Raw genomic sequence first — 14315 nt, forward strand, 5'->3', positions numbered from 1 at the left:
CCAGGCTGGGAATCTCAGAAGCACCCATGTTTTGGAAGTTTGGAAAATGTGGAAATTTGATTAATGCAGATTTCAGTTTAGGTTATTAAAGGAACACAAATACATTTCCAAAATAATCTTTTAATGTCTCCTAATGGCATAAGCTGTTTTATTACATAGTTTGCATATGGCACATGATGTCTGTACACTCATATGTGTGTAGACAGATGGAGAGAGATTTCTTCTGTCATAGTGCTGTAAGATTTGAGATATAGCAGGGTGGATGACAGCAAGGACCTCAATCATTACTTATAAAGGTCATACTTTCAGTCCTTGCTTTGCCAAGGTTTTCTATTTCTTTTTGAGAAACTTACTTTCATTGCTTTCAGAAATAACACATCTTCTAATTTTACTTATGGTGACCTTCAGTCCTCCACATACTCTAAACTCAGCAAAGGCCCTAATTCTTACTGAGGAAACAACAAAACAAAACAAAACAAAAACTGATAACATTCATTGCCCTTCTTTTTTACACTGTCCCTATCCATCCAAGCAATCACCAAAGCCCATGGGTTATCTGCTAATCTGCTCAAATACATCCTTTGTCTATTTTTCTTTATTAAGTTCTGAACATTATCCCCTAATACAGACCATTATTATTGCTTTCCTGGACCATGTGACCTGTTTCCATATTGTTCCTCCTCTCACCTTTCTTGCTCCCTTATAGGGCATTTTCTCTTTAGACAGAATTATCTTTGTAAAATCAAAATATGATAGCATGCTCCCTTGAAATTAATAATAAAAAAGGGTTTCACCAGGCATTTTTGGCATGTAATCCCAAACTAGCATGGTTTATAAATTTGTAACTTGGTGTTTTAACATCTCTCCAGATTCATGTCTCCCCACACAAGCCTTATTATTTTTCTTGCTTGTTTTATCACCTCTAGGTCTTTAAATATACTTTTAATCTTCCCAAAGATATTTTTATCTGCCTGAGAAAAGGGTTTTTTTTTTTTATGATTCTGGACTGAATTGAGGTTGACCAAGATTGTGTTCCCCAGTCTGTAATTAACCGTGGTATGATCCTCATTGTAGTGGTAAGTTATTTATTTGCTGCTACCTTCTATCAGTAAATGGTAGGCTCTGTGATACTGGGCTTTCCTTCATTCTGCAATATTTTTGTGCTGACTGCAACAGCATTTAGCCCAGTACCTGGCTTGTTATTGGTAATCTATGAACATTGGTTAAATTAATGAAATTTTTAACATACTATACAGATATGAGGTAAATTTAATATAAAACTCAATTTTTTAAATCATCATTTACGTTCATAATGTTGAATAAGACAAAAAGGGACTAGAACCAGATGCCAACATAATGGTATAATTATATCTTTATGATCATAATTATGTAGTTTATTTTAATCTGCTTGAATAATGGACAAAATAGATGAAATACTGTTCTTATTATTTTAATTACCAAATTGGGTCTTTTTGTGGCAGTATTGATTGTGTACAATGCAGTATTAGTTTAGAGAGAAAAAAATAATATGGCAGAACACTTTGATTTTATACAACTATAAATAATGTTGGTCTCTCTTTTTGGGTTTATGTTTCTTTGTGGGTTTATGTTAAATAAATAGAATCAAAATGTCTTTTTTTTTTTTTTTTTTTGCAGTCTAGGGATGGAACCCAGGGAATCACACATGGTAGGCAAGCATGCCATTGCTGAGTTAACTTCTAAACCTTAAAATCTCTCCTTTAAATGACTATACATAGGGCTGGGGTTGTGACTCAGTGGTAGTGCACTTGCCTCGCAAGTGTGGGACCCTGGGTTCGATCCTCACCACCACATAAAAATAAATAAGTGAAATAAAGATATTATGCCCAACTACAACTAAAAAATGAATATTAAAAAAATATTTGTTGAATGAATACATATTATCTTTCAGAGATTATTCCTTTGTTTTATTTCATTGGTGAAGAATAACACTTACATCATAATTTTCATTTCTTTCTTAATTGAGCTAAAAGTTTACAGAACCAAATGAAAATGTTTAAATGTGTTCCTCACATTAATTAGAAATTTCCAACATCTACCATTTTTCGTAAGTTCAAAAGAAATTCCCTGAATATTGTGTAAATTATATTTGAACTATAATGTTTGTCCAACTTTTGTGTATTGTACAAGATGAAATTTTTATGAAATATTTCACAATAAGACATTTTTAAAAGAAAAGTAATATTTTCCCAAATTCTATTGTCCAACAAATTTCCTTAAGAAATATAGCTGAAGTTTTCTCTCTCTGGAGCACAATAATATTTTAATACATTTAAAACACTTATAGCTGTTTTAAAAACAGCTATCATCAGTACAGTAAATATAATGAAATATTCATTTAAAAATAATTGAGATCAAATAAAAAATTATTAATCTCTTAATGTAACTCAGAGTGAATGTTTAATGCTTAATATTTTGTTGAGTTGAATTTCTTTAAGACAAACTAATAACCTAGTATAATCTTGCCCACCTTAAAAAATGGTAAATATTTCAGCTGAAGCTATTGAAAAAGGAGTGGTATATATGCCAGATGCCATTTATGAATTCATATATGACTATGAGAAACAGATTTCAAAATTTCTTTTAACTCATCAAATACATACCTCAAGGCGAGGGGGGCCGTGGCTCAGTAGTAGAGCACTCGCCTGGCATGTGTGAGGCACTGGGTTTGATCCTCAGCATCACATAAAAATAAATAAATAAATAAAATGTATTGTGTCCATCTACAAGTAAAAAAAAAATTTAAAAAATACATACCTCAACTTTCTGTAAGAATTACATATATAACGAAAAAAGTTGTATATCACTTTTAAATGTTTAGGAATGAATGCTATCTAATCCACTATGTAATAATATTGCCCTCAGAAAATATCTTCTATTTAAATTAATATCAATTTACTCTTCTTTCATAAAATATTAAATATTTGATCTTAATAACTATGAATATACTATAGTAACTTTCTTTTATAACTCAAAAGACCAATATTTGAATAGCATTTAGACTGCTATATACATAATTCTAAAATGCCTTTCATATCACCAAAATAGAGACCTAAAGTACAGAATAAAATCTTATTTCTGAATTAATTTCAAAAGTAAAATATAATTAAAAAGTTCTAAAAAATTATTTGTGAGATAATAAAAAAGTTATCACTATTATATAGTGATATATTTACAGTTATTTGTTCCTTTTGATTTTATATGTTATATTGTATAAATATTTAAAAATACAAAGACTATTTTATATATTTAAAAATCAAATAATCCATATAATTTTAATATTTATTAGAAATGGTTATGATTTATTTTAATGAGTGCTCAAAATATTTTTGGCATTCGGTTCATGAAAGACAGAATTTTTATGAACTATCATAATTCTATATTTTAAAAATGTTTAGTCTTGATTTTGTTGTACTTTTTGTAGGATTGGAAGGATAATATTAAGCCAATATAACAAAAATATTGAAATTTAGACAAAAATGATAGACAAACCCAATTTTAATAATAAAAATTCATATAAGTTTCTTGTTTTTATGTCATGACATCATATTATTCCAAATTTGAGTGTTCCTGGGTCTCTTGTATGGCATCCCAAATAAAAATTAAATACAAGATAATTTTTATTGCCTCATTTTGGGATAAATGAATATTTGATTGATGTTTTAACACCTAAAATACTCTAAAATACATTATTTTCCATTTTGTGCATGTCTGAATAATCTCATCTACAAAACTGTTCCACTTAGCAAAAGTATATCAAAACATGCTAAGGCAGATGTTAGATATATTCCCCTCACACATATGACTATGTACTTTTGTAATACAAAAGAAACATGCTTTTTCATTATAGTACTTTCTAAGGAAAAGTGCATGATATGATAATGTAGCCAAGTTCCTTAAGAGATATGCCATGGTTTTTATGATAATTGAACTTGCAGCCATTTAAGAAGCTGAGGAGAAGTATTTCCAAACACTATTGTTTTTTGGTTTTTAACTGTCAGACTTTAAACTAAGGTGTTATCAAGCTAAATTATTTTGTTATGGTTTATTGAAAAATGTCCCAATTTCTTTGGTATTTTACAGCATTCACAAGAATTTACATAATCTTAAGAGTTTTTATTTTTATGACTATAACAATAGGTTATCATTTAAAAATTCTCATTCATACTTACCATGCTTATTGCGATACCATGGTATTTAAATTGCAATTAAACACTTTCTCTATTTCTAAATTGGTCTAAGAAGTTGAAGTTTATTATAAAGACAAAAAAAGCAAGTTTCAAATAGGATGCATTTTTGCTCATGAATGCTTAAAAATAGATAACTGACCACTGAATTAGTTGTGTTATCTATAGTTGTAATCAGTGTGGGCAAAATTATATTTATGTTCATAATGTGATTCTCCAGCAGCAGATTCCAAGGCAGAGAAAACATCTATGAAAGTTATCTATATTGTCTATACTGCAAAGACTGTGCTCACTCAAAATATTTCAACAGATTATATAAACATATATGTATATATAATATATAATATATAATATATTTTATATAATATATATTCGACAAGAAAGCGAATTCTCAGAATGAGCATTTCATTCATTATTTATTTATGGACTGATGGCTATCTTTTATATTCAGTGAATATTTTGTATAGCTTTATTACTTTATAATTTTGCCCTTTGTTATTGGAGTGTTATATTGTTGCTAGCCTTCCATCTAAGATTAGGCTAAGACATTGAGTCATTCAGATCATCTACTAAAAGCATAGTGGACAACGAAGGGAACAGGGAAATTAGAAAAGCAAATAGTACTAGTTAGATTATCACTGGGAGTAAGGGAGTAACTTGCTCATTAGCTATGCTTTGGTGGCCATCTGTAGAATCAAGTTCCCCACCTGAATAAATGCTATGTTGTTAGACTCATTTTTCTTACCAGTATTTGAAGTGAATAAATACGTTTAACTTTTTTTTTTAGTCTACCTATAAATGAAGAACTTGTGTGATGCTTTTATCTCAAAGGGTACACTGAGTAAGAACAACAGATTAGATGGAAGAGAAACTTGAAAGAACAGAAGATTTTAGCTGAAGATTAATACATTAAAATTTTGTCTAAAACATGTTGAGTGACATGTTCTCATTGGAATTTTATTTATATGAAAATGAATAAAATTTATTAAAAGTGATGATGAGATAGGGGTTTAATTTAATTTTGTTGCATATAGATTTTCAGTTTTCCCAGCTCCATTAGTTGAAGAGGTTATCTTTTCTCCAATGCATGTTTTTGGTGCCTTTGTCTAATATAAGATAATTGTAATTTAGTGGGTTAGTCTTTGTGTCCTCTATTCTGTACCATTGGTCTAAACCGAACTGTTTTGGTGCCAATACCATGCTGCTTTTGTTACACTTGCTCTGTAGTATAGTTTAAGGTCAGGTATACTGATGCCACCTGCTTCACTCTTCCTGCTAAGGATTGCTTCAGCTATTCTGGGTCTCTTATTTATCCAGATGAATTTCATGACTGCTTTTTCTATTTCTATGAGGAATGCCATTGGGATTTTGATCAGAATTTCATTAAATCTGTATAGTTCTTTTGGTAGTGTGGTCATTTTGATAATATTAATTTTTTCTATCCAAGAGCAATGTAGTTCTTTCCATCTTCTAAGGTCTTCTTTGATTTTCTTTAGGGTTCTGTAATTTTCATTATATAGAGCTTTCACTTCTTTCATTAAGTTGTTTCCCAAGTTTTTTTTTTTTTTTGAGGCTATTGTAAATGGGGTAGTTTTCCTTGTTTCCCTTTCTGAGGATTTGTCACTGATTATACAGAAATGCATCTGATTTATGGGTGTTGATTTTATATCCTGCTACACTGCTGAATTCATTTACTAGTTATAGAAGTTTTCTGGTGGAACTTTTAGGATCTTCTAGGTATAGAATCATGGTATTAATCCAAAAAAAGTAAAATCAGTATACTATAGTGACACAGCCACCTAAGTGTTTAAATCAGCACAATTCATAATAGTCAAATTATAGAATTATCCCAGATGCTTGTCAATAGATGAATGGATCAAGAAAATGTGGTACTAGACAGGTACAGTGGTGCATGCCTATAATCCCAGGGACTAAGGAAGTTAAATCAGGAGGATTGCAAGTTCAAAACCAGCCTCAGCAATTTAGTGAGGCCCTAAGCAACTTAGCAAGACCTTGTCTCAAAATAAAAAATAAAAAGGGCTGAGGATATGGCTTAGTAGTTAAGTGCAACTGGGTTCAATCCCCAGTACAAATTAAAAAAAAATGATGACAAAAATGAAACTGCAAGTACTATTTGGGATTTGAAATATTTTATATATTTTTTAAATCTTTTATTTTTAAATTTAGCTATGAAAATAGAATCAATTTAAATTTTAGACTATAACAGCCTAGGAATTGAACAACGTTGCTCAAAAGTGAAAATGTAAAATGCAAGAAAGTCTGAAATTATGGTATTTAGACCTTATAATTAATAAGCAGTCATAACCCAACAGAAGGGGCAAAACTGGAAGTGATTCTGCACATGCAGGTGAAAGTTAAAAGGCTTCTTCAAATTAAACTTCCATTTAATTCTAAAGTATGCCAATCGGAAGTAAAAGTAAAAACATGCATACATATATATTCATGAATTTATATGTATTAATATCTATATCTAATGGAGGAGTATAAGTGTGTAAATAAACTACAAGAATGTGGGACAGGAGAAAAATAATAAAATATTTAAAAATTTAAACATATGGGAGGGTGTGTGTCAATAGATGCTGCCAATGTCATAGGAGTAAGCGAACTACTTACATTTGCAAAGGAACACAAAGCTCAGTTGACAAAAAGAATATTAGCTTCATTTGCATTTGAAAATTCTACTTTGGGATGTTGGTTTTCAGCTTTTAAATATTAAATGTATTTGAGATAAAGTGAAGTCAATATGATAATTTAACTTGATATTTACACTACAAGGTGGTAAGTTACATGAATAACCATTGTTTTAACATTCTATTGAGTGGAGTTCCAACCTAGCCAAGAAAAAGTGAATAAATGCTAAACACAGTAGTGGTTAAAAACTAGTAAAAGTATTAGAATTGAGTATATCAACGTGCCTCAGTGATCTTGTGGAAATATTTAGGTCAGAAGCCTCTTTCAAGCTGTGTCTAGAAATTTGGACTGGCTCAATTTAACTGATTCTCTTCACCTAACAGATATTTTCTGAGGAATTCCTTCTCAAATTTAAATGAGTTAATATGTCACTCATTATATTATCCAATGTTAGAATGTCAGTAAATTTATATTGCCTCATTTTCCCCTTTCTTTCCTTTCTGTTTTTGTCATCATTAAAATTCTAGAGATTTATTTTAGCATAGATCATTCCAAATTTTCAGAATATTTGCAAGCTGGACCCTAAATACTGTGAATACTGACTTTAAAGAATAAATAACTACCTCAATTCTATTAAGAACAAATATAAATTTTTTAAGAGAATTTGTTTGGGGTCTTTTTTCCAGTCTCAACACTTTGGTATCAAGTCTGAGATATACAATTTTATCAATAGTTGAAAAGTGTTGAAAAACAAGTAAATACTATAATATTCTTACACAATGATTTCTTAGAAATGAATCCATAATTGGATAAAAATTGGGATCCAAAGAATTTTTTTCTGAAATTTCATGTTCCACTCTTATAATACAGAAAAAATGAAACATTTAATACTATTAAAATTCTGTGTTAAAGTTTAAGAAACTATCTCATCTTGTATAACTATCTATTTATTTCATGTGTTAGGCATAGAAAACCATACAAAAATTATATTGTACTTTCAAATAAATGTACAGTCCAAGTCTTAAAGGGGGTTTTAGGTTGATATTTTTGACTGCATGGACTAAAATATTTTATTTTAAAATCATCTCTTGTTTGGATTTAGAACTCAACTAATTCAGAATATCAGAAAAATAAGATAAAATTAAATATTTTGCCTAAAAACTTCCCACTTTTTTTTTGCCAGTTTCTAACATTTATACTTCTTATGTATTTGTAATATTTTCTAATTATTTCCCCTTTAGTGAAAAAATGTTCAACCATAAATGTAGAAGAAAGCATAATGCTGTGAGTGGTCACAAACTCTAATAGTATGTGGGTGTTAGGTGCTTTCTGAAATACTACTTCTTGGTACATAAATCCAGGCTAGTCATTCAGGGACTATGCTCCAGTAATCTTTTCATTGGCTTTAGTTCTTCCAGATCTTTTTGAGACTCCTTTCTCTGTTGTCTATTATTTCAAGCTACTAGAAATGTTGATGACACACTTTATAAGGTAATAGGAGTTCCATAATTCTCTGTTTGATCTTTCATTCTCAAATATTCTATGAATATTTACAACATATTTATTTGTCAAGATAACAGTTTGAAACATTTACCAGAAAGTCAAATATGGTAAAAAGAGAAGCTACACAGAATTCAATCATAAGATTTTCATAATTATAATAAATCAGCTCTTGATGACATGCTCTTAAACAAAACAATCAAAAAATTTAAAAGATAACTTATAGATGTAATTTTTTCTATTTTTAAATTAATTTTTAATTTTTTAGGTATCAAATGATAGAATAATTATGTTGATTTTAACATAATCATATCTTTTTCCATTAATAAATAAAAAACTTCTAATTTTTAAATAAATAATGAAGACAAATTGTGATTTTTCCTCATTTTGTTATCTTTGATTTTTACATACATACATATATATATCTGATTACATATTTATATCTATAGCATATATTTGTATATATATGGTATGTATTATATACATTATATGAAAACTTTTTTAATTTTTTTATTCTAATTTGTTATATATGACAGCAGAATGCATTACAATTCATATTACACATATAGAACACATTTTATATAGGAAAGCTTTTATGTGGCATTCCAATGTTTTATAAAGTACTACTTTAACAAATAGTAATCATGAAGACTCTTAAGTCACATTGAAAAGTTGATTGGGAGCATATTGTTTGTACTATAATTCATTCTACATCTGAACTCTCTTATTTATACCAAAATCCTTCCTAGTTCTAAGTGAAAGAAATAAATATAATTAAAAGAAATTTATGAGTTTAAATCAAATATCTACAAATGTTGACAGCATAAGAAAAGGGGATATAAAAGATGAAATTTAATTTCATATTTAAAAGTTAATAATTGTCTTACTTTAATACTACATATTTATTTTACATAAATGATTTTCACTATATGAAAAGTAAAAAATGACTGTGATTAAACAGAGAAGGAAAACAATTGATGGGGTTCTTTGCTAAAATTTAAGGCTGAGGACAAAAACTGTTTTAGTTTACACATAGTCTATTATAGGCCTATGTAACTAATATCTGAATCCAAAATTGACAGATCAGATAGATGAATTAAAACATGAATATTCTGGAATTTTAGACATTTTTAAGAATGTTAAGTTTCTTTTACTTTCACAATGGTTTATTTGTAATAAATGTAGGTGGTTTCCTTATAGTACCAGGTCTGAATCATTTGTTTTCTAATAATTCATATTTGATAAGTACAGAGTAATTATAAAGAAATAATTTAGTAATAGATCATTTAAATTAAATCTAAGGTTGCAAAGAGTAATGCAGAATTAGTTTCAAGAGTCTACAAATAACATGCTTTTTGATTTATTTTTCATTTTTATTATTTTTGGGTTTCACTAAAATGATTCAATGTATATTTAGTACAGGTTAAAAACCACTCATATCCAGAGGTTATCATTTCTAAATAAAAAAAACGCAAACAAATAATGAGATCTATGTAAACATATATTTAGAGTTCAGGCTAAGGGGAAGAAAACTCTATTGCTCTCATAAAATGTTAACAGCTTTTACTAACCTTCACCCCTGTGATGTTTATTTTTATGTTCTTCAACTCATTGACCAGTAAGGGAAACCAGGAACCTACAAGCTGAACATAACCTAGCCCCGAGGCAGTGCTCTGGAATAAAGTAAGTAACTCTGAAATTCAGTGTGTCCCTTGAGAACTTCCATCCTTGCTGACCTGAGCAGGTTGTCAAAACAACTAATTTTGATGTTCTGATCCTTACTTTTTTTCTTCCTACCAACCTGCATACCCTTTGTTGATATTCCCACAGACATCATTCTTGGCTTTCATCAGACCCCTCATACTAGGGCTAGATTTTTTTTTTTTTCTCCCAAGCCATTAACTTGCAGTTAGAATTATTACACCCAGCAAAAACAAAACAAAACAGTTCAATTAAATTTGAAGGTTAGGGCTGGGGATGTGGCTCAAGTGGTAGCGCGCTCGCCTGGCATGTGTGCGGCCCGAGTTCGATCCTCAGCACCACATACCAACAAAGATGTTGTGTCCACCGAGAACTAAAAAATAAATATTAAAAATTCTCTCTCTCTCTCTCTCTCTCTCTCTCTCTCTCTCTCTCTCTCTCTCTCTCTCACCTCTCACTCTATCTTTAAAAAAAAAAAAAATTTGAAGGTCAAATTTGGGAATGTAGCTCAGTGGTTGTGTGCTTCCTTAGTGTGTACAAGGCACTGGATACAATCCTAGCACTACCAAAATAAAGAAAGAAAGAAAAGAAAAAGAAAGAAAAAAAATTATGTCAGCTCAATAAATATATTTTAGTATAAAGATGTATTGTGAAGATTTATTGGAAACATTGTACTAAACAATTATTTCTTTTCAAGCTGAACTTCACATTGAACCTGATATCCTAATTTTATCTGGCAATTTCACTTACAGTTCTGTCTTTGCCTCTCTCTCTCTCTCTCTCTCTCTCTCTCTCTCTCTCTCTCTCACACACACACACACACACATACACACACACACACACAAGTATATATCATTTCTCAAATTTACATCTCTCAAGATATAGGTAATTAAATCATCCATTTCAGAGAAAAGGAAACTAAGGGAAAGAGGTATGCAATAATTTATTCTTTCCTTTTGCTACTAGTACACAAAAATTCTAAAGGAGAGCATTATGGTTTGTCAGTGGACTGTCCCCCAAAATCTCATGTGCTTTAAGCACAGTCCCCAGGGCAGCAAGGTTCAGAGGTGGGTAATCATTGTATTATGAAGTCTGTGATTATGAGGAATCTGACTACATCAGTGGATTAATAGCTAAATATACTACTTGGATGTGACACCAATTTGGAGAAAGTAAATCACTGGGGACATGTCCTAAAAGGGTCTATATTCTTCTCAGAACTCCCTCCCCTCTCCTCCCCTCCCATTTCTTCCCCCCCACCCTGCTTCCCAGCCATAAACTGAAAAGCTTTCCTCTGCTATTTTTCTCCTCTAAATTGTTCTTATCAGGTATTTTGGTCACAGAGATGCAAAGTCAATCAACACAGAAAGAGTAAAATTTAATAACCATGTACCTGGGCTCCTCCAGTGCAGTTTGGAACTCTGTTTTATAAAATTAGCTATGGATATTTGAGCCAATGTAACACTCACTATCTCCTTCCACCTGTGGATGTTGATTATACTTTCATAAAGTGCTGCTGTGATAATGAAAATGAACTCCTGAGCAGGGAGCTAGCATGCTAACTGTTCAAAAATTTTAATTATTGTTATTAATACCAACAAGACCATAGGTTTAAAATTACTAAAGGCTATTTAGTATCTGAGTACATTTTACCATTCAATAAGCTAGATTAATTTTTTTTTTGTATTTTACATGAAAAGTATATTCTTTCAGAGCTGTGTTATTTTTATTATAACCATATTTAATTTAAAAATTGGATTTTTTCATATATCATATAATGCTTTGATGAATATTCAATAAAACAAAGAAAATATTACATATTTTGTGTTCTCAGGTCAATATTCTGTCACTGCTTATACCAGCATACCTAAGAGAGGTCATTTCTTTTTTTTTTTAATTGATTTTATTTATACACGACAGCAGAATGCATTACAATTCTTATTCACATATAGAGTACAGTTTTTCATCTTTTTATATACAGTATGTTCATGCCAATTCATGTCTTTATACATGTACTTTCTTTTTTTGCATTATAATTCTTATTACACATATATACCACAATTTTTCATATATCTGCATATAAAGTAGATTGAAGCCCAATTCATGTCTTCCTACATGTACTTTGGATAATGATGTCCATCACATTCCACCGTCCTTGCTAATCCCCTGCCTCCTCATTTTCCCTCCCACCCCTCTTCCCTATATAGAATTCATCTTTTCCTCCCATGCTCCCACTCCCTACCCCAATATGAGTCAGCTTCCTTATATCAGAGAAAATATTCGGCATTTGTTTTTTGGGGATTGACTAACTTCACTTAGCTTTATCTTCTCCAACGCAATCCATATACCTGCAACTGCCATGATTTTATTTTCTTTTATTGTTGAGTAAAATTCCATTGTGTATATATGCCATATTATTTTTATCCATTCATCCACTGAAGGGCATCTAGGTTTGCTCCACAGTCTAGCTATTGTGAATTGTTCTGCTATAAACATTGATGTGGCTGTGTCCCTATAGTATGCTGTTTTTAAGTCCTTTGGGTATAGTCCAAGAAGAAGGAAGAGAGATCATTTCTAAACCTTTCCCCAATTTTTTATCTTCCAGTTAGTTTGAGTTCTTACAGTTCTGTTGTAAAGTTTCTTGTCTCCTGTATAAACCTTCTTACAAAGCTATTATTTATTTTCCGTGCATCTTAAAAAGTAAAGGAATATCGGGTTTTAGTGGTATGTGCCTGTAGTCTCAACAATTTGGGTGGCTGAGGCAGGAGGATCACTTGAGATCATTAGCTAGATATAAGCCTGAGCAACACAAGAGATCCCATCTCAAAAGAAAGTTCATAAATTAAAAGAGTAATTATTGTGGAATATAGGGCACATATTTTAAGCCAATAGTTTCCAATACAATTTTCTTTGTGGAATAAATATCAATGAGCTCTTTCTGGGATAACTCTTTCTGATGTTTAGAATGTGTAGGTAGCTGTTTCATTTGTCCTTTGCTTCTTGTGATAGTTAATCTGATTGTCAATCTGATTGTATGAAGAGATGCCTAAGATTAAGAGACTTCTGTGTCATTTAGGGTGTTTCCAGAGATGATAGGCAGGTGGGATAGCAAATTGAGGAGTTGACTGTCCTGAATGTGGATGACACAGTCCAATAGGCTGTGGACCCTCTTGCAATAAAGGTGGGAAAAAAGAGGAAACCAACACAGATGCAAAGTCCACTTTTCTTGAGTGAGAGCTTCCTTTGCTTCTGTGATTGCCAGAAGACATCACACACTGGCTTCTTCACTAATCCAAATTGCATCCAACTCTGACCAGTGATTCTGTTGAGAGCTTCCTGGACTTCAGTCACAGACAGGGGCTTCTTCATTGGCCCTTTAGAACTTTATTGGTCCTGTTTCTTCGGAGGTTGAGTCTTCTTCACAAGAGCAGCTATGATTCTTACAGTTCTCTGCCTGCAAACAACCATGTGGGACTATCCATTTTTTGATCTATAAATACTAGATCAATAAATATTCAAACACTCAAATTCTCATATATATATATATTTTTTTTTCATTTTTTCCCTCTTTGGTTCTGTTCCTCTACAGAGCTCTACATTTCTTATCTCTTGATTTCTCTTATTTGTGTTCCACACAGTCCTGACTGCCTAAGTTACTGACAACCTAAGTTCTAATCAAATGCTTTGCATTTTTTTACAAGCATTAATTTCTAAAATAAATAAATAAATAAATGGATAAGGAGGATAGTTATGGTGCTGGCTCTAAACCAAATTACTCACAATCATCACTGTGCAATTCCCATCAGCACATGAAATTGTTGCAATATCTCTCATAAACAAGATCTCTCAGAAACAATCAAAAGCCTCCCACTTGCTGGTGTCCACATCCTCCAAATGAGTTCCCAGCTCATGTCAGAATAAAAGTATTTGAAAGAGTTACTAAAAATTGTAATTTATGATTCTTCTCCTCTTATTCTTTTTTGAATCTCCATTAAGGTTTTAGGTTCTATCAGGTCATCCAAACTTCACAGGCCTTTGCTACCAATAATCACATATCTAAATCCACAAGTACATATTTTTGTATAGTCTTCATTATGATCCTTCTATTTTTGATGCAGAAATTACTTCTTTCTTGAAAAACTTTCTTCATTTGTTCTTGAGGGATTTTTAAGTCCATTTTTAATACTATAACAAAATACTGGAAACCAGTTGAGCAATATAAGAAGTTTATTTAGC

The 14315-nt window shown here is 31.0% G+C and overlaps 1 protein-coding gene and 1 long non-coding RNA gene across 2 annotated transcripts in view; one reads left to right on the forward strand and one right to left on the reverse strand.

The window, feature by feature from the left end:
- BCHE (butyrylcholinesterase) overlaps positions 1-14315 on the reverse strand; it is a 75061-nt gene that overhangs the window by 34074 nt on the left and 26672 nt on the right. The gene's annotated exons all lie outside the window — the stretch shown is intronic.
- The window catches only part of LOC308653121, a 51333-nt gene that overhangs the window by 1778 nt on the left and 35240 nt on the right, over positions 1-14315 (forward strand). Inside the window, exon 2 of the long non-coding RNA XR_014022988.1 lies at positions 9998-10061. This is a non-coding gene — a long non-coding RNA (uncharacterized lncRNA). The remainder of the gene's footprint in view (positions 1-9997; positions 10062-14315) is intronic.

Source organism: Spermophilus citellus (assembly GCF_964194105.1).
Source record: "Spermophilus citellus genome assembly, chromosome: 7".
Lineage (NCBI taxonomy): Eukaryota > Metazoa > Chordata > Mammalia > Rodentia > Sciuridae > Spermophilus > Spermophilus citellus.